Source organism: Erinaceus europaeus, chromosome 3, assembly GCF_950295315.1.
Source record: "Erinaceus europaeus chromosome 3, mEriEur2.1, whole genome shotgun sequence".
NCBI classification, from domain to species: Eukaryota; Metazoa; Chordata; class Mammalia; order Eulipotyphla; family Erinaceidae; genus Erinaceus; species Erinaceus europaeus.
Window position 1 is genome coordinate 98,267,394 of NC_080164.1, and position 21,949 is coordinate 98,289,342.

The 21,949-nt window shown below is 41.8% G+C and overlaps 1 long non-coding RNA gene across 1 annotated transcript in view; it reads left to right on the forward strand.

Annotated features, from left to right (window-relative positions):
* The first annotated feature begins 1,714 nt into the window (after positions 1–1,714).
* Positions 1,715–21,949, forward strand: part of LOC132537687 (uncharacterized) — a 35,202-nt gene continuing 14,967 nt past the window's right edge. The window contains exon 1 of the long non-coding RNA XR_009549148.1: positions 1,715–2,025. This is a non-coding gene — a long non-coding RNA (uncharacterized LOC132537687). The remainder of the gene's footprint in view (positions 2,026–21,949) is intronic.

A 21,949-nucleotide genomic window follows, 5' to 3' on the forward strand; every position in this document is an offset into this window, starting at 1 on the left:
ACCATGTGGGCTATGATGGCCTTTCTTACAAGGCCCAGAATGGAAAAAACAAATAATCTCTGAAGGAATGTTTAGACAGGAATAAGTCTGAACTTTTGAAGTGTTTGCCTTTTGATGTTCCAGTATTTTATCCATGATGATATTTCTTGCTTGTAGGAGAAGAGTACTGATACAATGGGTCTTCATACAGGTTAAAAAGAAACACACACACACACATATATATATATTACATATATACATGATATATATATATATGAAGGGATGTAGAGTGAGAAAGGTATGTTTCACTTTATAACTCTGGAAAGGTGTCCTGGCCCTTTTACACAATATTTATTTATTTGTTTATTTATTTTTTGCCGTGTAGCCAGGGCTATTCACATGTACATTTTATACATCTCTCTTAAAATTTTTTAAATTATTATTCTTATTTATTTATTAGGAAGAGACAGTCAGAAAACCAAAGGGATGGGGTGATAGAAAGGGAGAAAGAGGGACCTGGTGTGACACACCTGGTTAAGTGCACATAGTACTAAGCACAAGGGCCCATGCAAGGATTCAGGTTTGAGCTCCTGCCCTTGCCACCTGAATAGGTGTTGCTTCACAAGCAGAGAAGCAGGTCTTTAAGTGTCTCACACCCTCTCTACCCTTCCCTGCCCTCTTGATTTCTTTCTGTCCTGTGCAATAAAATGGAAGAAGCAGCAGTAAAAAAAAAAAAGTAGGGTGAGAGACAGACACCTGAAGCTCTTCTTCACCACTTACAAAGTTTCCCCCCTACAAGTGGGGACCCGGAGCTTGAACCCAGGTCCTTATGTACTGTAATGTGTGCATTCAACCAGGTTTGCCACCATTAGTTCACTTTTTCACTCAGGAAATGACAGAGTGTATAGAGGACAGACCACTTCATTTTGGGGAGTTGGAAGGGCAGTCACTCAGTAGAGCACATATTGCTTACCATGTAGGAGGGTCTGGGTTCAAAATCCTCCCCATACCCACCACATGGGAGCACATTTAAAGAGGAGTGTCACAAGTGGTGAGTAGTGCTGTAATTTGATGCTTATCCTTTTCTCTCCTTCTCTGTCTCTCATTCTCTCATCTATCTGATAAAAAACAGATGAAAATAAAAAGTCACCAGGAATGGTGAAATCCTATCGGTGCCAAGCTTTCCCAAGGTCACGGCTATAGAAAGAAAGAAAGGAAGGAAGGAAGAAAGAAAGAAAGAAAGAAAGAAAGAAAGAAAGAAAGAAAGAAAGGAATCCTGTGAAAAATTGTCTTTGTTCAGCTTGGAAAGTGAAGTTATAAGTAAAACCCAGAGGGGGCAGGGAGAGCTGCTGTGAACATATTAAACCTTTTTAAACCTCTGTGCCCAAACCCATGCAGACTGGCTGCACATCTGTTGCCAAGATCAGTTCAGACCAGTTTATTCCCATCCAGGCCAGTCTATTATTAAGGACCAGGAGGTTCTGCTTTTAACTAGAGACCCACCCACCTACCTAGCTAAGTGTCCTGAGAGACAATGCCTGGGGGCAGTCAACAGCCTGGAAACATTCTGACCAACTGCAAGCAGCAAGAGAGGGGACTAGAAGACCTGTATGTGCTAATTAGGCCGTGGCCTCCAGCCCTTTTCCCATAGGTCCTTTTCAGAAGCAAACTCCTCACCCACCTCCACCATTTAATTATTTTTCTAGTACATTTTAGCACACAAATTGTTCCTTACTCACTGGGTGTGCTCTGGCATTAGATCAAACCCTCCCCGAGGAGAGAGAACCCAGAAAGCCTAAAGTCAGCAATGAGTTAGCCAGTAACAGAACATAGACTTTTCCTCTGGGGGAACAAACAGAAACATCTTGCAAAATTTGCACTGTCTGACCTCCAACCTGTCTGCTCCCCACATAGGGAGGCATCCAGGCCCTGGCAACTAGTTTCTTAGGTCTGGAGGCTGACCTCTGAAGCCCAGCCCACCACCACGCCGCTGCCTTGCCTCTGCTATAGTTACAAGGATGGCACCACCACTGTCACCAGGTTTCTGTAAGTTTCTGATCTGCTTTCTTTTATTTGGTAGAAAGTGGGTAAATCGGCAGGAGGCGGGATGTTGGTAGACAACATAATGGTTATGCAAAGAGACTCATGCTTGAGACTCTTGACTCCTAGGTTCAGTCCTCTCATCATCATAGGCCAGAGTTTAGCAGTGCTCTGGTAAAATAAAATAATAAAATAAATGAAAAAAATGAAATAAAATAAATTGTAAAGAGACTCTCATGCCTGAGGCTCTGAAAGTTGGTAAGTCTACACTGTGGGAAGACACAAACATTTGAATAATTTTTGAGCAATTGCTCAGAGCACTGGCTCATTGTAGAGAGAGAGAGAGAGCAGGAGAGCAAACAAATCACAAGAGGGCCACCACAGTGTCAGGTTTCTGTCACCATAGCTTGTGCTCTACTTAGTGAATTATCTCTCTGAACCCTTCCATCTGTTTTTCTTTCTTCCTCCCCTCTCTTTTCCTCCCCTTCCTTCTTCCTCCTTCCTTCCTTCCTGCCTGCTTTCCTTGTCACTAGGTTGACCTTTGCAGGTAGAAAAAAAAAACAGAAAAAGGTACCATGGTACTGAAGCTTACTTCTGGGTCATGCCCTTGAAACTCATCCCCTCTTTCCTCTTCAACATCTCTATCTCTTCTACACTAAATCCTCCTCTAGTCTTTTCTTTCCTTCTCTGAATGATGTAGCTATTTTTTCGTTTTAAGTCTTTTTAAATTTTAATCTTATTTATTTATTTATTTATTTATTGGATAGAGATAGAAATTGAGAGAGAATGGGGAGATACAGAAGAGAGAAAGACACCTGCAGCCCTGCTTCACCACTTGTGAAGCTTTCTTCCTGCAGGTGGGGACCAGGGCTTGAACCCAGATCCTTGTGCACTATAATGTGAGTGCTTAACCAGGTGCACCACTGCCTGATCCCAGACCTAACTTCTAAAATATGAAATCTACATTCCTCCCTAGTTCTATATTTTAAGTTCCAGAACTTGTCCACCTGTTCGAGTCTGAATGACCTTCTGTCAGGACTGGTGACTCACTGGCCTTGCCTTGTGATTTTACAAATCACCTTTCTATATAATCTATTTACTTTGTTTGGTTTCCTACCTAGACCCTTGTCTCCTATTTTGCCCCCTTTCTAATCCACTCTAATCACTTGTGGCCAAAATAAGTCCTCAGAGCTGTGTCAAGGATTCTCCGGCCCCCCAAACTGGTTTCCAAGTCACTTGTGACAAAGCCTTACTAACCTGAGGCCCCATCCTCATTGCTTACAGTCCTTCCCACATTCTCCTGCCCCTTGATTCACTGGCAATTTCCTGAACTCCTCTGGATATTTCTTCTCTCAGGGTCTTTGTACAGTTTGCTTGCTGGCTATGTTAGAACTGCTGCCCTCTTTCTCTGCTGGGTGGATCTCTGCTCATCTCTCCAGGTGTCTCTGGAAACTTCTCCCCCAGGAGCCTAGGTCCTATGACCTTTCCATGTGCTATCCCAGTTCTGGTGAGTCCCCTTAACCCCTACTTACTCCCTCCCTCCTCCCAACCTTCTGCCTATCTTATTTCCTGTGAGTGATCACCTTGAAAGTTCTTGGGGGCAAGCTCTGACATTTAGGCTCAAAGGTAATTGAATTCTTTCTATGTATTACTTATGTTTTTTAAATCAAGTTTTAATTTTTTATTAGTGATTTAATATTAATTTATAAAATTACAAGATAATAGGTACAACTGCGCTGTTCCCACCACAGGAATTATGAATCCCCAGTCCCTCCATTGGAAGCTCCAGCAGTTCTCCTAAGGTTGCAGATATGGGTTAACTATTATTTCTACAGCCATCTGTCTACATTTGTATATATTCCCTCCCCTGCCCCCCATGGTCCCATTTTCTCTTCCTTTCCAAGTCACACATATACCTATTAACTACATCCAAATGTCCCTCCCTTTTTCCTCTTCTTGCTCTGGGTCCTGATGGAGTTGGAGTTCAGGGCCCTCTGGTCATCTTCCCCTAGTATTTGTCCCCAGGTAATTGAGGGAACAGCATCCTCTGTTTGATTGAAGACACTCCCCCACTTTGGGGGAGGAGATTGTGAGCTAAACATTGGGGGGGGGGTGAGTAAACTTCAATCACCCCAAGTCTCTTTCTGTGTGGTGTTTAAAATGAGCAAGGAAAGACAATTTATGTGATAAAGACACACTTTATTTCACACCTCGTGAACCTGGCAGTCTCTGTTCCCAAGGTACCAAAAAAACCACAAAAATGGGACAAAAGACAGGAAGCTTTTTATAAGCTAAAGAATAAAGAACAAGAAAGAAAAAAAAATAGAAAAGGAATTGAAAACAAGAAAGGAAGAACAGAGCCCAGAACTGGATAGATGTTTGAGGTTCATTTACCAGATGGACTTGTTTCTGGTCAATGCCAGCAGAGACAAGGATAAAGAAGTTATATAACATGATGCTCTGGATGGGAGCAGTCCCATTTTGGGCCTACATATTTATCTGAACAGTGTGGACAAATCTTTCAGTGAACTGAGGGCTTGTCTTAGTGTAGTAATAGAAGGAAGGCAACATTGAAAGGAGTATGATACACAAAAGATGACCACAGTGGGTATAGACAGAACATTGATCCTGGCATCCGGTCATATTCTTGGTGTAATGTTACTTAGCTGCAAAGCCTGATTCTCATCAGCCTCTCACTGTCCCTCTCTCTGTCCCACTCCAGCCCCTCTTCTTTCACTCTTTGCACAGCAATGTTTAGCTCTGCTTTGCGGTGGTGCTTGAGATGGAACTTGGGACTTTGGAGCCTCAGATGGTGAAGTCTTTGCATAACTGTTGTACTATCTTGACTTCCATGAATTTTTCATTTTCTTTTTTTAAAATTTATTTATTTATAAAATGGAAACACTGACAAGATAGGATAAGAGGGGTACAATTCCCACCACCAGAGATCCATATCCCATCTCCTCCCCTGGTAGCTTTCCTATTCTTTAGCCTTCTGGGAGTATGGACCCAGGGTCTATATAGGGTGCAGAAGGTGGAAGGTCTGGCTTCTGTAATTGCTTCCCCATTGAACATGGACATTGACAGGCCAATCCATACTCCCAGCCTGTCTCTTTCTTCCCCTAGTGGGGTAGGGCACTGAGGAAGCAGGGCTCAGGACACATTGGTGGGTTATCTGTCCAGGGAAATTCGCCTGGCATCATGCTAGCATCTGAAGCCTGGTGGCTGAAAAAGAGTTAACATATAAAGCCATACAAATTGTCAATTAATCATGAACCTAAAGGCTGGAATATAGCAGATGAAGATTTGGGGTCTCCATTTTGGAAATAGCTAGTAGGTCTATTTTTGGTATATTTTAAAGGGCACATGACTTTATTAGTTTTTGCCTGAGCCTGGCATCTGATATGCAGGTAGAACCAGTTATTTTCTGGGGAGATGATGTCATGGCTGGAAAAAGGACCAGGAAACTGGATCAGGGAAGAGAGTAGCTCCCAAATATGGGAAAGGTACATAAATACTGTTCACTGTAAACCCCATCGATTTGATCTGGGGCCCACATTCAACATAGGAGCCTATGTAACCTCTACATCCCTGTAGGTCTGAACTTGCATTCTGTGGTCATCAGTAGGGACATTCCAAGTTGCACCAATTTCAGGACCCATCTTCTTTTCCTTTTTTTATTATTTAATTAATTTATATTTATATTTATAAAAAGGAAACATTGACAAAAACCATAGGATAAGAGGGGTACAACTCCACATAATTCCCACCACCAGAACTTCGTATCCTCTCCCCTCCCCTGATAATTTTCCTATTTTTTAAAATTTTTTTTATTTATAAAAAGGAAACATTGAAAAAACATACGATAAGAAGGGTACAACCTCGCGCAATTCCCACCAATAGAACCCTGCATCCCATCCCCTCTCCTGATAGCTCCCCTATTCTTTAACCCTCTGGGAGTATTGACCCAAGGTCATTGTGGGAATCAGAAGGTTGAAGGCCTGGCTTCTGTAATTGCTTCTCCACTGACAGGTCGATCCATATTCCCAGCCTGTCTCTCTCCTTCCCCAGTGGGGAAAGGCTCTAGGGAAGCGGAGCTCCAGGATACATGGGTGGGGTTGTCTGTCCAGGGAAGTATGCTTGGCATCCTGCTAGCATCTGGAACCTGGTGGTTGACAAGAGAGTTAACATACAAAGCCAAACAAATTGTTGACCAGTCATAGACCTAAAGGCTGGAATAGTGCAGATGAGTTGGGGAGTCAGGACCCATCTTCTTCAGGTGGTAGATAGAGTATTTTATCCAAGCCCCCTTCGGAAGATGGAACATTTTCTACCATTATTGATCCACATTGAGGGCAAGTTCCTATGGGGGCTCCCAAAAGGGTCCATTATGTTGTTCCTGATGGAGATGACCAGTGACAATAGAGAAGGATCTGTTCAAGGTCTAGGCTCATTGTGTTTGTGTGGGAATCCCAGGACACCCTGAATTGGGCCCCAAGTGATGGGGTGGCCTGATAGTGACTAAAGAGTCACCAATATGTCAGTCTCTTGCCCTTATTCAACTTTTGTAGTTCTTACTTTGATAAGGTTAGCTTTGGAGTGATTGAGGGGCATGCTATAGGAGGTAGGTGAGGAGGTTATCTAGGTATAAGTAGAAACTATTTCATTAGGTACTTTAAGGTTTCCTTTTTAGGTTTTCCTACTTTCTTGCTTCATTTATTGATTAACTACAGAGTATTGTGCACTTTTGCTTTCAGGTATATATTTTGCCCTTATTTATGGATACCTGTATACCTCTGCCCTATCTCATGGGACCCAGATGATATGAGGCTTTGTTAGGAAGTGGACTACTCAATATGGATTTAAAAGAAAGGAAAGGTCTAACCTCAGTAATGAGGCTGAAGGTTTGATATTCCATGCCTGACGTCTCTGGATACATTCTTATTTTATTTTATTTATTTATTTTTATTTAAGAAAGTATAAATTAACAAAACCATAGGGTAGGAGGGGTACAACTCCACACAACTCCCACCACCAAATCTCCATATCCCACCCCCTCCCCTGAAAGCTTTCCCATTCTCTATCTCTCTGGGAGCATGGACCCAGGGTCATTGTGGGTTGCAGAAGGTGGAAGGTCTGGCTTCTGTAATTGCTTCCCCACTGAACATGGGCGTTGACTGGTCAGTCCATACTCCCAGTCTGCCTCTCTCTTTCCCTAGTAGGGTGTGTCTCTGGGGAAGCTGAGCTCCAGGACACATTGGTGGGGTCTTCAGTCCAGGGAAGCCTGGCCAGCATCCTGATGGCATCTGGAACCTGGTGATTGAAAAGAGAGTTAACATATGAAGCCAAACAAATTGTTGAACAATCATGGACCCAAAGCTTGGAATAGTGGAGAGGAAGTGTTAGGGGGGTACTCACTGCAAACTCTAATGTGCTTCTGCTTTCAGGTATATATTTTGCAGTAGTTTATGGATACGTGTGAACATATGCTCTCTCTCACAGAAACTGGTGTATATCTAGATTTTGGGACTTTGTTAGAAAGTGAACCACTTGGGATGGAATTAGAGAATACTAAGAAAGGTAAGGTCTCACCCGAGTAATGAAACTGAAGGGTTGTCATTCCACACGTGAAGTCTCTGGACACAGTCTGAGGTGAAACATGTTGAGGTGGCAATCGTTGTGTTGATTAGGTTGTGATCGGCGGATGCAATATTATTTGATATGGATTGGGAGAGGCATACGGGAAAGTGGCCCCATCCAAAGGTTCCAGTACTGGGGGAAGTAGAGGCTCTATAGTGGGGATGTGAGGTTCCTGCTGTCTTAGGGTTCAAAATGACAATCTATATTTACTGTTATCATCACATTATTTGGTAATTGGGTTAACTTTGAAAAGTCCTTTTGTTAGGGTTTGCTGTACAGTAGTACCCAGTATCTTGTATATAGCTGTGCTGTTGGTTGCTTCTGATCTACTTGGTCTAGGCTTTTGAGAGAGTCCGCATATCAAATACACAGTCTATATATTAAAAAGATTCAGTTTGTGTTTTGAAAAACTTTGAGACATACAATTGATTTTCCCCCTCTCATATTAATTAACTGGTGATTTATATGACTACATTTTACTAGGAGTGTACATAAACAGCATTCCCACCACCGAAAGACTCTGACCCATCCCTCCCACCCACTCCCACCCCCCACTGGCCCAGGAAGCTGCATGTCTACCTCTCACCACAGGGTTTTTACTTTGGTGCCCTACTTAGAATTTGGGCAAGTCCTGCTTTTAGTTTCCCTTTCAGATCCTCTTACTTAACTTCTGTTGATGAGTGGGGTCATCCCATGCTCATCTTTATCTTTCTGACTTAGCTCACTTAACATAATTCCTTGTAGCTCTGTCCAAGATGGGTCAGAGAAGGTGGGTTCATTGTTCTTGATAGCTGCATAGTATTCCATTGTGTATATATACCACAGCTTTCTCAGCCACTCATCTGTTGTTGGGCACCTGGGTTGCTTCCAGGTTTTAGCTATTATGAATTGTGCTGCTATGCACATAGGAGTACACACCTCTTTTGGTTGGGTGTTATGGAGTCCTTGGGGTATAACCCCAGGAGAGGAATTACTGGATCATATGGAAGGCCCATGTCTAGCCTTCTGAGAGTTCTCCAGACTGTTCTCCACAGAGGCTGTACCAATTTACATTCCCATCAGCAATGCAAAAGGGTTCCTCTGTCCCCACATCCTCTCCAGCATTTGTTGCTGCTGTCCTTTTTGATGTATGCCATTCTTACAGGAGTGAGGTATCTTAGTGTATCTTAGTGTTGTCTTAATTTGCATTTCTCTGACAATCAGTGACCTAGAGCAGTTTTTCATATGTTTGTTAGCCTTTTGGATCTCCTCGGAGGTGAATGATTTGTTATATCCTCTGCGCATTATTGGATGGGATCATTTGCTTATTTGGTGCTAAGTTTGCTGAGCTCTTTATATATTTTGGTGATTAGTTTCTTGTCTGATGTCTGGCATGTGAAGATCTTCTCCCATTCTGTGAGGGATCTCTTTGTTTGTTTAATAGTTTCTTTGGATGTGCAGAAGCTTTTCAATTTGATGTAGTCCCATTGGTTTGTTTCTGCTTTAGTCTTTCTTCCTTGCAATTGGGTTTGATTCATCAAAGATGTCCTTGAGGTGTAGGTGGGAAAGTGTTTTACCAATATTTTCCTTTAAGTATTTGATTGTTTCTGGTCTGACATCCAGGTCTTTGATCCATCTGGAGTTGATTTTTGTTTCTGGTGAGATAAAGTGGTTCAATTTCATTCTTCTGCATGTTACAACCCAGTTTCCCAGCACCATTTATTAAAGAGAGCCTCCTTCTTCCATTTAATGCTTTGGGCCCCCTTATCAAAGATTAGATTTCCATAGGTGTGGGGATTTATTTCTGGGCTTTCAATTCTGTTCCACTGGTCTGTGTGCCTATTTTTGTTCCAGTACCATGCTGTTTTGATGATGATGGCTTTATAATATAGTTTAAGGTCTGGGAGTGTGATGCCTCTGGACACATTCTGATGTGAAGCATGCCAAGGTGGTTCTCAGTGGATTGAATAGGTTGGGATCAGCAGATGCAGTATCAGTTGGTATGAATTGAGAGAAGCATGCAGGAAAGCAAGCCCCAACCTAGAGATTCAAGGACTGGGAAATTTGGGCTTTATAGAGGAAATGGGAGGTTCCTGCTATCTTAGGTTTTAAGAAGGCAACAAATAGTTATTGCTATAATTAAATTATTTGGCAATTGGGTTGACTTTTAAAATTCTATGATTTTCTTTATTGTACATGACCTCACCATAATTTGTCCTTTGATGTTATCTGTATCTCATAAAGTAATGCCACCAGTTGCTTCTGCTATCCTGGTCAAAGCTTTTAGGAGAGTAAACATTTCAAAGACTCCTTCTCCTATGGTCTGTGCATTGAAAAGTTTGAGACATTCAATCAAATTTTTCCCCTCTCATATTAATTAAATAGTGATTTATATGACATCCAGTTAATAGGAGTGTACATAAATACCATTCCCATCAGCAATAAAATGTGTCCCATTTCATCCTATCCCCTCCTCCCCCCAGTGAAGCTGAGCATCCACCCTTACCCTCAACCCAGAGATTTTTACTTTGGTGTCCTACTCCAAATTCAATCAAATCCTGCTTTGAGTTTCCCTTTCTGTTCTTCTTTTTCAACTTCTGTTTATGAGTGGGATTATCCCATACTCATCTTTGTCTTTCTGACTTAGCTCACTTAACATAATTCCTTCTAGCTCCATTCAAGATGGGTCAGAGAAGGTGAGTTCATTGTTCTTCATATCTGTGTAATATTGCATTGTGTATATATACCACAGCTTTCTCAGCCTTTCATCTGTTGTTGGGCACCTGGGCTGCTTCTAGGTTTTAGCTATTATAAATTGTGCTGCTATGAACATAAGTGTACACATATCTTTTGGGTTGGGTGTTATGGGGTCCTTGGGTTATATTCTTAGGATAGGAGTTACTGAGTCATGTGGAAGGTCATGTCTAGTCTTGTGAGAGTTCTCCTGACTGATCTTGAATTTTATGTTTTCTAATATTGATTTATTGGATAGAGAGAAACTTAGAGGGAATGGAGAGATAGAAACAGAGAGTATCTGGGGAAGCAGAGCTCTAGGACACATTGGTGGGGTCTTCAGTCCAGGGAAGCCTGGTCGGCATCCTGATGGCATCTGGAACCTGGTGGCCTACTAGGGAAAGAGAGAGGCAGACTTAGAGTATGGATTGACCAGTCAATGCCCATGTTCAGCAGGGAAGCAATTACAGAAGCCAGACCTTCCACCTTCTGCAACCCACAACGACCCTGGGACCATGCTCCTAGAGGGATAGAGAATGGGAAAGCTATTGGGGAGGGGATGGGATATGGAGATTGGGTGGCTGGAATTGTGTGGAGCTGTAACTCCCCCATCCTATGATTTTGTTAATGTCTCCTTTCTTAGATAAAAAAAAAATGGAAAGAAAAAAACGAAACAGAAAGTAGTAAAATCTTCGGTAGGTTTATACAGAATAAAGTATTGCTGCCATGTTTTAGACTAAACTCTAGCCGTTGGCAGTCCTCTGCCATAGTCTGGGCAGGCTACAGTTATAGTTTCTTTCTTTCTTTTTTAATATTTATATTTATTTATTATTGGATAGAGACAGAGAAAAATTGAGAGGGGAAGGGAGGTAGAGATGGAGAGAGACAGATACCTACATCTCTGTTTCACCACTTGTGAATCTTTCCTCCTGCATGTGGGGTGCCGGAGTTTGAACATGGAACCTTGTGCACTATAATGAGGGCACTTAACCAGGTGCACTACTGCCTGGCCCCAGTTTTAGTTCCTGACCAGGTTTTTTTCCTGTCTTCTCAGGCAGAGGCTGTGTGCTCCTCAGTGTAGGAACCAAAATGTCACTGGATCTTGATTGCTGACTACTGACTCCCAGCTCAAGGTGTGTTTGTCTTGAAAGTTTGCCTAGTGCCCATTACCACATGCACTCCTGCATCCATCCACAGCTCTGTGAACTCCTTCAAAGGTTGTGAGATTTTGGGATTTATTTGTTTATTTTGTTGGAAATAATGCCCAGTTACTTGTCAAGGCAAAAGATAAGGAGTTGAAGCAAGGCTTCCTGGAGCAGTGGATTTATAGTGCAGGTACTGAGTCCCAATGATAATCCTGCTGGTAAAAAAAAGAATGGGGACAGACCATTTCTAGTAAATATACTAAGATAAGAAAATTACATGGTGTGTTAAGGGGGGAAGGAAAAGCAAAACAAGTTTAAGTAAACTGGGAGTTCTGAGCACACTGGACATGGGGAGCTTGTAATTTGAGATAGGTCACCTTCATTGAGAAGATGCCATGTGAGCAAGGCTTTGAAGGAGTAAAGGAGTGATACTGTCATCTATGGGGAGACTTCTCAGGCAGAGAAGCCCTTTGTGCAGATGCCCTAAAGGACAGTCTTGTCATGCTTAAGGGTTGGTGAGGAGGCTTATGTGGGCAGAGCAGGATGGTCTCAGGTACAGAAAGAAGGCTGAAGGGAAAAGGAGACTGGAGGCATTCAGTCAGATTATCTATAACCCTGCAGGCTGTGGTGAGAAAGACCTTGTTTTTTTTGTCTGAGTGATGAGGTAGCACTAGGGAACTCAGCAGAGGAGTGCCTTGGAGCCCACATAACTCTCTCATCTCTCCAGGTGGAATGTTTAATTGCTTTTTGAATGCCCCATCAACACCTCATTATATGCAGTCAGTCTTCATTATTTGCAGATTCCATGTTTGAAAATTTGTCTACTAACTAACATTTACTTTTAACCTCCAAATCAATGCTCATGATTTTTTTTTTCAGTTACCTGTGGACGTGCACAGACCAATGAGAAACTTGATGGTATGGTTCCAGCTGAGTTAGTTATTTCACTGTTTGAAGTAGCCCTCCCCCAACCTTTGTGCTGAAGTGTTTCTAAGGGCATGAGGCTGAGTTTCACTTAGGCTGTGGGTTTAATGTCAAGGAATCAAAAATATATATTAAATAAGAAATGCACACACACACACAGACTATGTATTGATTAATTGATGAAAATGTTGTGACCAGAGGTCTGCAGTGACCTAGACCATGTATTTCCCCAAGGAACCATGGTTCAATTTTTTTTAAATTATTTTTTTAATTTATTTTTTAAATTTTTTTTACTATCTTTAATTATTGGATAGAGACAGTCAGAAATCAAAAGGCAAGGGGATGATAAAGAGGGAGAGACAGAGAGACACCTGAACACTGTTTCACCACTTGCAAAGCTTTTCCCCTACAGGTGGTGACCGGGAGCTTGAACCTGGGTCCTTGAGCAGTGTAACATTTGCGCCCAACCAGGTGAGCTACCACTCACCCCCAATTCAGTGTTCTTTTAACATACTATATATAATTTCCTTTTTGTATGTTGTCTGTCCTCATTTATATTCTCCTACCAGAATGCAAAGGCAGTGATTTTAATACGACTTTTTCTTTTCATTTTTGGCCCCCAGGGTTATCGCTGGGGCTTGGTGTAAGGCTCTATGAATCCACTGCTCCTGGTGGCCATTTTTCAGTTTTTTTCCCTATTTTATTGGACAGGACAGAGAGAAAGTGAGAGCAGAGGGGAAGATAGATAGAGAAGATAGACACCTGCAGATCTGCTTAACCGCTTGTGAAGTTTATCCCCCTGCAGGTGGGGAACTGGGGGCTCAAACCCAGACTCTTCCATGCTTCCTTGTGCTTAGTACTATATGCACTTACATCCCCTGGCCGCCCATAGGATTTTTTTCAGCACTCCGTTCCAGTCATTTTTTGTTACTGAGGTTTCCCAAGGTGTCAGTAGAACATGAGACTTTTAATCTCAGGGTCCTGGGCACCCACATTGGTCACCATTTGTTGTAATTTAACTTAAAAAGGAATTTCTGTGGCTGCTGCAGCGCCTGAAAGGATTCACAGCAGGGACCTGGGAACAGGTTTAATAATACAAGGTTTATTAGGGTGAAACAGGTAAAAGGCAAAATAATCAATTATCATCAAGGTTTAAGAGTATGCTAGGTTTGTGTATAGTTATCAAAAGTTTAGTCCCATAAGATAAACAATTATCAGCTCTGGTAAAGGTTGCTCATGGCTGTAGAGGGGTCTAAAAGATTACCAGCTAGCAGAGTCAAACTTGTTCAGTTCCTAGGAGAAGTAGCATTGGCAGATAGATACCTTGATACCGCTGAGATGCTTCTGACCAGGAGAAGCAGCAGCAGCCAGAGAGCTACCTGCTCAAAGTCCTGTGCTTATATACATTCCCTTCTCTGTCTGTCCTGCCTCAGGCTGATGTCATTCATATGCTAATAGTTCCAAACTCTTGTTGGGGTTAAAACACCAAGACAGGATCAATATGTAGTATCATGAACCTGATGGAATCTGAGATACTGCTTTGAACTACAACTATTTCTCATGATGTGAACTGAGAACTTGGGGACCTGGAGGGCCCCTTATGTTCTTCTGACTCCAGGAAACATTTATAATTCCTCTTCAGGCCTCTGGGACACCTTAACAGTCCTTTCACAATTCAAAGCAAGAAGAGAGTTACCCCTTGTTTTTTATACTTCTAGGATGCTGCAGTAAGGTGGACTGTCAACATTTTACTCTGTCAAACTCAAGGGCTCTCCACTGCAACTGTGATGCCAGTTCCTCTCTATTCCTGTCTCTGTGTCTTTCTTTACTCTTGACACTATCAACATTAGTGGAACTGCATTATTTATATTATTTATCACACCACTAATGCTTTTTTATTCTATTCCTAGGCCAGATATCTCTCAATGCCTGGGAAGGTTTTGCTACGGTGAGGAGATTGTCTTTTATTAAGAGGTTGGTCAAATGAGCTATGCTTGTGTTTTAAATATTTCAGTTACAGATACAACTTTTACCTTAAGCATCAGTAGTTCCTAAAGATTTTAAGTGATTTCTTGATGCATTTGATTAAAAATACACATACAAGTTCACTGGCTTAAGTGCACATAGAACAAAATGCAAGAACTGGTATAAGGATCCCAGTTCGAGCCCCTGGTTCCCCACCTGCAGGGGGGTTATTTCACAAGTGGTGAAGCAGGTCTGCAGGTATCTTTCTCTCCCCCTCTCTGTCTTCCCCTTCCTTCTCAATGTCTTTCTGTTATATCCAACAACAACAGCCAAAATGGAAAAGATAGCCACCAGGAGTAGTGAATCAGTAGGTGCAGGCTCAACTGAGCCCCAGCTATATCCCGGCCTGGAGGCATAAAAACAAACAAATAAACAAACAACAAAAACAACAACACACACACAAAGAAAAATTCAAGCATTAAAAATGTTGCAACAATGAAAAGCAAATGTTTCTTTTTTTTATTTTAATTTTTTATTTAAGAAAGGATTAGTGAACAAAAGCATAAGGTAGGAGGGGTACAACTCCACACAATTCCCAACACCCAATCCCCATAACCCATCCCCTCCCATGGTAGCTTTCCCATTCTCTATCCCTCTGGGAGCATGGACCCAGGGTCGTTGAGGGTTGCAGAAGGTAGAAGGTCTGGCTTCTGTAATTGCTTCCCCGCTGAACATGGGCGTTGACTGGTCGGTCCATACCCCCAGTCTGCCTCTCTCTTTCCCTAGTAGGGTGTGTCTCTGGGGAAGCTGAGCTCCAGGACACATTGGTGGGGTCTTCAATCCAGGGAAGCCTAGCCAGCATCCTGGTGGCATCTGGAACCTGGTGATTGAAAAGAGAGTTAACATATGAAGCCAAACAATTTGTTGAGCAATCATGGATCCCAAGCTTGGAATAGTGGAGAGGAAGTGTTAGGGAGGTACTCACTGCAAACTCTAGTGTACTTCTGCTTTCAGGTATATATGTTGCAGTAGTTTATGGATAAGTGTGCACATAAGCTCTCTCTCACAGAAACTGGTGTATATCTAGGTTATGGGACTTTGTTAGAAAGTGAACTACCTGAGATGAAATTAGAGTGTACTATTAAAAGAAAGGTCTCACCCAAGTAATGAAGCTGAAGGGTTGTCATTCCACACGTGAAGTCTCTGGATACAGTCTGAGGTGAAGCATGTTGAGGTGGCAATCGTTGCTTTAGTTAGGTTGTGATCGGCGGATGCAATATTATTTGGTTTGGATTGGGAGACGCATACGGGAAAGTGGGCCCTATCCAAGGGTTCCAGGACTGGGGGAAGTAGGGGCTCTATAGTGAAGATGTGAGGTTCCTGCTGTCTTAGGGTTCAAAAAGACAATCAATAGTTAATATTATCATCACATTATTTGTTAATTGGGTTAACTTTGAAAAGTCCTTTTGTTATGGTTTGCTGGACAGTACCCAGTATCTTGTATATAGCTGTGCTATTGGAAGCTTCTAATCTACTTGGTCTAGGCTTTTGAGAGAGTCCACATATCAAGTACATAGCCTATATATTAAAAAGATTCAGTTTGTCTTTTGAGAAACTTTGAGACATACAATTGATTTCCCCCTCTCATATTAATTAACTACTGATTTATATGTCTACATTTTGCTAGGAGTGTACATAAACACCATTCCCACCACCAAAGAACTGTGACCCATCCCTCCCGCCCACTCCCACCCCCCACTGGCCCAGGAAGCTACATGTCTACCCCTCACCACTGGGTTTTTACTTTGGTGCCCTACTTACAATTTGATCAGGTCCTGCTTTTAGTTTCCCTTTCAGATCTTCTTAGTCAGCTTCTCTTGATGAGTGGGATCATCCCATACTCATCTTTATCTTTCTGACTTAGGTCACTTAACATAATTCCTTGTAGCTCTGTCCAAGATGGGTCAGAGAAGGTGGGTTCATTGTTCTTGATAGCTGCATAGTATTCCATTGTGTATATATACCACAGCTTTCTCAGCCACTCGTCTGGTGTTGGGCACCTGGGTTGCTTCCAGGTTTTATCTATTATGAATTGTGCTGCTATGAACATAGGAGTACACACCTCTTTTTGGTTGGGTGTTATGGAGTCCTTGGGGCATAACCCCAGGAGAAGAATTATTGGGTCATATGGAAGGTCCATGTCTAGCCTTCTGAGAGTTTTCCAGACTGCTCTCCACAGAGGCTGTACCAATTTACATTCCCACCAGCAATGTAAAAGGGTTCCTCTGTCCCCACATCCTCTCCAGCATTTGTTGCTGCTGTCCTTTTTGATGTATGCCATTCTTACAGGAGTGAGGTGGTATCTTAGTGTTGTCTTAATTTGCATTTCTCTGACAATCAGTGACCTAGAGCAGTTTTTCATATGTTTGTTAGCCTTTTGGATCTCCTCTGTGGTGAATGTTTTGTTCATTTCCTATGCCCATTTTTGGATGGGGTCATTAAAGCAAATGTTTCTAACTCTAAACACTCCTTTGATTTTCTTTACTTGAGTTGAACACATGTACTCATGAGTAGATGTTCCAGTTTCTTTGATTCATCCAAATATCTCCAGATGGACTAGAGATCAGAATTAGAAGATATTCATTTTTTAACCAGTGATTTACAAAATTACAAAATAATAAGGCTACAATTCCACACCACTCCCACCACCAGAGTTATGTGTCCCCATACCCTTCATTGGGAACTACAGATTCTCTCAAGGTCATGGATATGGGTTGACTGTTATTTCTTTATCTCTCCCACTCTCTCTTTCACCATGTTTTTCTATGGTCTTGCCTTCTCTTTCATTTTAAGTCACAGCTACACCACTATTACTTCTAAATGCCTTTCTTTTTCTTTTTCTCCCCTCTTTTCTCTTTCTGGGTCCTGATGGAGTTAGAATTCATAGTCTCTGGTCATCTTCCCCTAACATTTCTCCCTCTCTGGGAGTATGGACTAACTTCTTTTTTGGGGTGCACAAGATGGGAAGTCTAGTTTTGATAATTTCTTTATATATGGAGAAGGGTAGAGAGAGATGAGAAGAGAGACAGAGAAGAGAGCACCCTCTCTACTGTCCGTGGAGCTTCCTTGGTGCTGTCCATGGTTCCACCACCTGGTCCTATCTATTTATTTGTTTATTAGTTTATTTCTTATATATTTTCTTTTTTATTTATTATTGGCTAGAGACAGAGAAATTGAGAAGGGAAGAGGAATATATATATATATATATATATATATATATATATATATATATATATATATGGAGAGAGAGAGAGAGAGAGAGGGATAGAGAGAGAGACAGACAGACAGGGAGACAGAGAGACACCTGTAGCTCTACTTCACCACTCATGAAGCTTTCCCATTGCAGGTGGGGACCAGGGGCTTGAACCAGGGTCCTTGTGAGTGTAGTGTGTGCACTTAACCAGGTGTGTCACTGCTTGGCCCCACTTACATTTTTTTCTTCAATCAACATGGTGAACAATTCAAGAGTAAGAATAAGTATTCATTAGCATTAATGTGTTCAAAATAGGAAGCATTCATCAAACACTGAAATCTTTATGTACATACTTTTTGTATGTAGACATCTCCGATGTTTATTTGAGTTTGGAATCAAGTGAAAAGGTTGGTAATCTTATAGGCTATTGCCCAAAGTGTTTTTTTTTTTTTTTTTTTACATATAAGCTTATGTCTCCCATATCAAGAGAGACTTGGTTTTAAGTATCTCACTGCGTAACTGAGACAGTGGGCAATCACTTATCTCACTGAGCTTTGGTTTTCTTATTGTGAATAAAAGAACATATATATATATCTTGTAGACTTCTGGGAGTTGTAAATATGAGAAGAGTACCCAGGCATCTACTGGATATTTGATGCATGTTAATTGGGTGGGTGAGTGAGTGAATGAATGAATATAATACTAGCCCCTATGTTAGAGTAACTGGCATCTTGTCTAATAGAATATTGAAAGGAGGAGTGCTGACATAAATGACAACTTGAATAACATTCTAATTTATAAATATATTTGGGGAGTGGGTGGTGGCATACCTGGTTGAGTGCAAATGTTATAGTGTATAAGAACCTGGGTTCGAGCCCCTGGTCCTCACCTGCAGGTGGTGAAACAATGTTGCAGGTGTCTCTCTGTCTTTACTTCACTATTACCCTTCCCCCTCAATTTCTGACTGTCTCTTTATTAAAGATAAATAAATATATTTGTGTCTATGTCCTATTCTTGCTTCATATTCTGTCTCCCCTCCCCTTCTGTGTTCTTCCTTCCCTCTCCATCCCTTTCTCCCCACCCTCTCTTTCACTCTCTCACACACAGACTTTCTTTTTCTCTCTTGTGTATTGTGCTCCAGGCCCCCAAATTCCTACTGTGAGGTCTTGCTGGTGACTGAGAAATGGAGGCAGCTTTAGCTTTAGTTGTTGTTTTGATGTTATATTCCAGTGCCATTTCATTTTCATGTCTTTCTCTTTAGTCCAAGCCCATTACACACCTTCCCTTTCTGTGCACAGTCAGTATGGGCTGCTTGCTGCGGTTTTGTTAGCTGTTTTGATGGCCTGCTGTCCACATTTGTATTCTATGAAGCTAGGATTTTTAGTCTTCCTGGAAAGTCCTGATATCTTATCATGTGGACACAGGAAGGTTTTTTTTTTTTTCAGTGCTTACTTTACTTGCATTTTTAGGTGTGATTGAATTCTATAAAAACCTCTCAGTGAAAGAATGTTTTATTGATAAGCTCTTGAAATCCTACATATGTCAGATTACATTTTCAGTGGGTGTCTGGACTACTTTACAACACATAAGCACCCTTGGACTCTCAGTCTCTCACATTCATTTCCTCACTCTTTTATTCTTTCACTTCCAGGTCCCCAGCTCTCTTGCCAGCAATCCCTTCTCTGTCTTTGAGCATATGGAAGGAAAAGTGGATTATTTTGATCTTTGATTGAGAATTAGTCTGCTTAACCTGCGTTTCTACTGCTAGACCCAGTTCCCCTTGAGCTTGTAGAATTTGGTCATTAATAATGTGAACCTTGGGGGCTATAGCACTCCTTAACACTCCTTAGCACTCCTTAAATACCTTAATACAATTTTCTAAAAAAATTAAAGCAACCAGATTTCTTTCTATTAACATGAGAGAAAAGAGAGAAATATATATATATATATATATATATATATATATATATATATATATATATATATATATAGAGAGAGAGAGAGAGAGAGAGAGAAAATGAGGACAGACTAAAGCATCTCTCTGGCACATTCAATGGCAGGGATTGAACTCAGGACCTAATGGTCCTAATTCCCAAACACTCTAACCACTTTGCCACATCATGGCCTGTGATCAATAGTACTTTTAGCCCAATAGCATTCTTAGAGGCAGAGTGTGTCAGGAGACAGTGTGATGGAAGGTCTCACCCATTTGTATACTCCATACACTGCTTATCCTTTCTTTTTCCTGTTTATTAGCAACAAAGTGATGCGAACAACCTCAGAATGAAGTCTTGGGACTAGTAAGATTTATAGCATTGAGCAGAAATACTAGCCTGCTATAAAAGGAATATATGACAATATATGACATTAAGTCCCAGCTGTTTGTGGTGTTAGTGAGTGGGAATTTTCTTCTCGTAGACTGTTTCCTCATCTTGTTCATGACAAAACTCAGTGCCTCTACTCCTGGCTGTCAGGCAGTCAGAAGAAAACTGAAATCCTACTCCAGTGTTAGTTGGAATAGTTTATCTTTCCTTTATCCCCACCATTCCCTCCAGCACAATCTTAGGTCCACACATTTGCAATCAAAGTGTCTACTGGGTTGCTTCCAGGTTTCAGCTATTATGAATTGTGCTGCTATGAACATAGGAGTACACACCTCTTTTTGGTTGGGTGTTATGGAGTTCTTGGGGTATAACCCCAGGAGAGGAATTACTGGATCATGTGGAAGGTCCATGTCTAGCCTTCTGAGAGTTTTCCACACTGCTCTCCACAGAGGCTGTACCAATTTTCATCCAGGTGCCCAACAACAGATGAGTGGCTGAGAAAGCTGTGGTATATATACATAATGGAATACTATGCAGCTATCCAGAACAATGAACCCACCTTCTCTGACCCATCTTGGACAGAGCTACAAGGAATTATGTTAAGTGAACTAAGTCAGAAAGATAAAGATGAGTATGGGATGATCCCACTCATCAAGAGAAGCTGACTAAGAAGATCTGAAAGGGAAACTAAAAGCAGGACCTGATCAAATTGTAAGTAGGGCACCAAAATAAAAACCCAGTGGTGAGGGGTAGACATGCAGCTTCCTGGGCCAGTGGGGGGTGGGAGTGGGTGGGAGGAATGGGTCACAGTCTTTTGGTGGTGGGAATGGTGTTTATGTACACTCCTAGCAAAATGTAGACATAAAAATCAGTAGTTAATTAATATGAGAGGGGGAAAATCAGTTGTATGTCTCAAAGTTTCTCAAAAGACAAACTGAATCTTTTTAATATATAGGCTATGTATTTGATATGCGGACTCTCTCAAAAGCCTAGACTAAGTAGATTAGAAGCATCCAATAGCACAGCTATATACAAGATACTGGATACTGTACAGCAAACCATAACAAAAGGACTTTTCAAAGTTAACCCAATTACCAAATAATGTGATGATAACATTAACTATCGATTGTCTTTTTGAACCCTAAGACAGCAGGAACCTCACATCTCCACTATAGAGTCCCTACTTCCCCCAGTCCTGGAACCCTTGGACAGGGCCCACTTTCCCATATGCGTCTCCCAATCCAAACCAAATAATATTGCATCCGCTGATCACAACCTAACCAACGCAACGATTGCCACCTCAACATGCTTCACCTCAGACTGTGTCCAGAGACTTCACATGTGGAATGACAACCCTTCAGCTTCATTACTCGGGTGAGACCTTTCCTTTTAAGGTACACTCTAATTTCATCTCAGGTAGTTCACTTTCTAACAAAGTCCCATAACCTAGATATACACCAGTTTCTGTGAGAGAGAGCTTATGTTCACACGTATCCATAAACTACTGCAAAATATATACATTAGAGTTTGCAGTGAGTACCTCCCTAACACTTCCTCTCCACTATTCCAAGCTTGGGATCCATGATTGCTCAACAAATTGTTTGGCTTCGTATGTTAACTCTCTTTTCAATCACCAGGTTCCAGATGCCACCAGGATGCTGGCCAGGCTGCCCTGGATTGAAGACCTCACCAATGTGTCCTGGAGCTCTGCTTCCCCAGAGACACACCTTTCTAGGGAAAGAGAGAGGCAGACTGGGAGTATGGACCAACCAGTCAACGCCCATGTTCAGCGGGGAAGCAATTACAGAAGCCAGACCTTCTACCTTCTGCAACCCTCAATGACCCTGGGTCCATGCTCCCAGTGGGCTAGAGAATGGGAAAGCTATCATGGGAGGGGGTGGGTTATGGAGATTGGGTGGTGGGAATTGTGTGGAGTTGTACCCCTCCTACCTTATGTTTTTGTTCAT